The following is a 3747-nucleotide window of genomic DNA, read 5'->3' on the forward strand; positions in this document are numbered from 1 at the left end:
CACACATCAGCAAACATAGAAGGAGACACAGAGATAGGTGTAGAGAGAGACAGAGATAGCTCTATGTAGAGAGAGAGGGACGTAGAGAGAATGAGACAGATAGGCGCAGAGAGAGGGGGCGCAGAGAGAGGAGGCGCCAAAAGAGGGGGCGCAGAGAGAGGGGGCCCAGAGAATAGGATATTAAAGAGTGCTTTTCATTGAGCAGTGCAGAAATAGCTGCAATAGAGGTCTGTACAAATGGTGCAGTGTGTAGACACATGCAAAGGTAGGGGAAGGAAAGAGGAGAACATGTGGATAAAAGCAGGAGTGTGGAAGTTAGAGAAATTAGAAAAGTTTAACAGAGGAGTGAGGAAACAGCAAGCAGAAAGAACAAGAGAGAGGTTACATTGGGATGACGTTCTGTGGTAAAGAGAAAATGCTAGGAGAGAGCTTTCAAATATTAGAGGACATGAATTGAGGGAGCAAATGTATAAATCAAAACCTGAGGGGGAGGTATAGCACGAAAGCTTGCACAGCAGATTATAGTCTTAATGTTGCGTGTACCTGTCAGGGTATTCAAGAAGTTAAATTCTCACAAGTGCAGAGTTCATGATGAAATGCTGAATCTAGTCCCCCTCCAATTTAATTTTAATATAACTTTTCCATTCTTCATTACTGCAAAAAGCAAACAAAACCAAACCACATTGCATTACTATTTTCAAAATGGATTGAATGGCATATTCAACAGTGACTGTGTGATGCCAATATTCCCCACTCACTCGTAGTGAAGCACATATTGTACTAGTGTTGAAAGTAGGCCGGTAGAGTCAGGTACGCAGTACTGATAAAACAATAAGTGCCCGTCGTAAGTACCAGCTCCGCAACAGTGCAGGCATCACATTAGTGACGTGGATGAACATATATGGATAAGCCCATATTAAGGCATCACGTGACCAGAGCCGTCACTGACTGGGTATACGTAAAGACGCAGGGAGATGCAAGGAAAGGGAGGGAGAGAGACAGGGAGAAGATGTGAAACGGAGGAAGGCACGGATGGAGGGAGTTCTTCCGAGCTTCTGCGGGCCTCTCTCTTTCACTGGTGCATGCCGGGAGCTGGTCCCAACATCCACAAAGTGTGTGTGTATTATTGGTTGTATTTTATGGGGGTAGGAGGGTAGTGTGTATATTGTGTGTGTGGGAGTATTATATTGTGTGTAGAGGTGCAGAGGAGAGTACTAGATTGTGTATCTTGTGTAAGGGTGTTGTGTATATTGTGTTTGGAGCTATAATATTATTGGGGAGATTAGTATTGAGGAGGTATTATAGTGTGTATTGTGGGGAGTATTAGTGTGTGTATTGTTTGTGGGTGACAGATGCTGGGGGTATGCAGCAATCCCTGCACTGAGGTCCGAGGCGGCTCTGCATCGCTCGCACACACTGTGGATGACCAAGCATGTGCCCATGATAATCATGGCCTTAGAGGGATGAGTGTGTCAGAGCCTAGAAGGGGCATATATATGATGGAGGAGGGAGGAGGAGGAGGGAGGAGGAGGAGGGAGGAGGAGGAGATGATAGCATTGTAAAAGTTAACAAGATAGTTAGTTTAAGCAGAAAGTGAGGAGAGGTTAGAGATAAGGGTAGATGTCAGAGGAGAGAGTTCAATTAAGCTGAGGTATCGAGTAGGACAGGGGTGAGGGGAATGAGAGGTGGTGGATGATGAGAGCAGAAGAGGTCATGTACAAATAGACCTTGTTAGTCAGAGAGCAGTCATTCCAGAGGGCACGTGAGAAGTGAAGAGTAAAGTGAGACATGGAATGTGGATTACATTAGATGGGTTAATACGCTTAGCAGGGAGGTGGAGAGAGAGAGGCAAGAGGCAGAGAGTGGTGCAGGGGTTGAGGAAGAGATGTTGCATGTACCTTATCAGAACATTAAAGAACATCAATTCACACTGGTGCAGAGTTGATGATGAATCCAGTTCACCTCCAATTCAATTTTAACAGAAATGTTTCATTCTTCATTACTGAAAAAAAAGAAAAGTAAAAAACATTTCATTACTATTTTCAAAATGGATTGAATTCCCCCAACAATGACTATGTGTTACCAATATATCCCTCTCAGTCCCACTGCAGCATATACTGTACCAGTGTGAAAGTAGGAAGGTACACAGTACCGGTAAAACAATACGTGCCGGTACTATGCACCATATGAATTATAAGGGGATGTAAATCTCCCAGTCTCTCTCCATATCCGCAACAGAGCGGGCTCCGGTCAGTGGCATGGATGCCCATATATGGGTATGCTCATATTTGGGCATCCCATGTCACTGACCGGAGCCGGCTCTGAGTATAGGGATATATGCGGAGACGCACAGGTGCAAGGAAATGGGAGGAGGCACGGTGAGAAACAGGGAGAGACCACAGGAAGATAGAGGGCAACAACTTCCACAAGGTACTTGTATGGGTATAATTGTTTGTATTTTGTGCAGAGGGGGTAATTTCAGATAAAATACAATTCTCCACCCTCTACGAAACAATTCCACTTTGTTCAGTAAGCCAGAAAGTCTTGGTCCCATGTGGACTGAATTTAATGCAAATAAGGTCCTTAATACACAAGTAAAGAATAAAGTTACTTATTCTCTACTGTAAGAAGTGCCACATTGCCCACTATTTGGGTCCTGTGCCCAGATTGTGACCATGCATGGCAGAGGTGAGATTCCCCCAACTCCAATTTGCTACACTCTCCAAGAGAGATAATTGTGATCAGAGGTGGAACTAGGGGAGGGTGTGAGCAGGGTCACTGCCCAGGGAGTAACCTGACTGGGGGCACGGAAATCTCATTTAGTGCATATGTTGCGGCACTGCATTGATTGACCGGTCAATCTGCACTGCTGCCTGTCACAGTGACATCCTGATCGGGCACTGTGATCAGCTATAGCACTGACCCAGGTGAGATAGTTCAGCACTTTACAAGGAGGGAACAGATGTTGTGGGTGACAGATGCTGGAGGTAGGCCAAGACTGTTGGCCAGAGTAACGTGGAGACTTACTGCACTCTGCATGCCCATCCTCTCCCTGACATCAGGGGAAGGAAGTGGCCCTGGGGTGTGTGTAGGTATGCCAGATGTCAGTGTATGCATAAGTAAGTATGCCTGTGTAGTGGGAGGTGTAGGGGCGTTAAGCTGGAGGACTTAAAACAGGCACAAAAGCACATAGATACCTCTGATTATACCGCACCAAATGCTGATAATATCATGCTGTAGCTGCACTTTACAGAAGATGATGCAGATGTCATCATTGGTTGGTGGGTTCATTAAATCAATCCATCATATCATAACCACACTGTGCATATGATGTACTGAATCAGTAACACCAGGAAGACATCTCCATGTTAGGAGTAGAGTTGAAGTTAACAGAATATGTCCAGCACTGTGGTGTGTAGCCCATAAATAATAATTGTGCACATTACCAGAACAACATACTGTCAACTGCAAGATCATTTTGCTGCTTGTAGCGTATGCTCATCCTGTACAGTGTTGTAGTAGATCCGTCTCTTCAGTGTTCACTGCAACAAAAGTAAGACATTGCATTAATATTACAGACGTTTGGGGGCTGAAATCTCACTTCGCTGCGGACAATTTCCCTTTGCATAAGATTCTTGTGATTATGTCAATGATGATCAATAACTGCATCATAACACAGCCGCTCTATACAGAAGATGTACTTGCTCTCATTGGTCATTGAGGTAATACGTCACACAATGTACAGAT

The sequence above is a fragment of the Ascaphus truei genome, unplaced genomic scaffold (assembly GCF_040206685.1).
Source record: "Ascaphus truei isolate aAscTru1 unplaced genomic scaffold, aAscTru1.hap1 HAP1_SCAFFOLD_2546, whole genome shotgun sequence".
Lineage (NCBI taxonomy): Eukaryota > Metazoa > Chordata > Amphibia > Anura > Ascaphidae > Ascaphus > Ascaphus truei.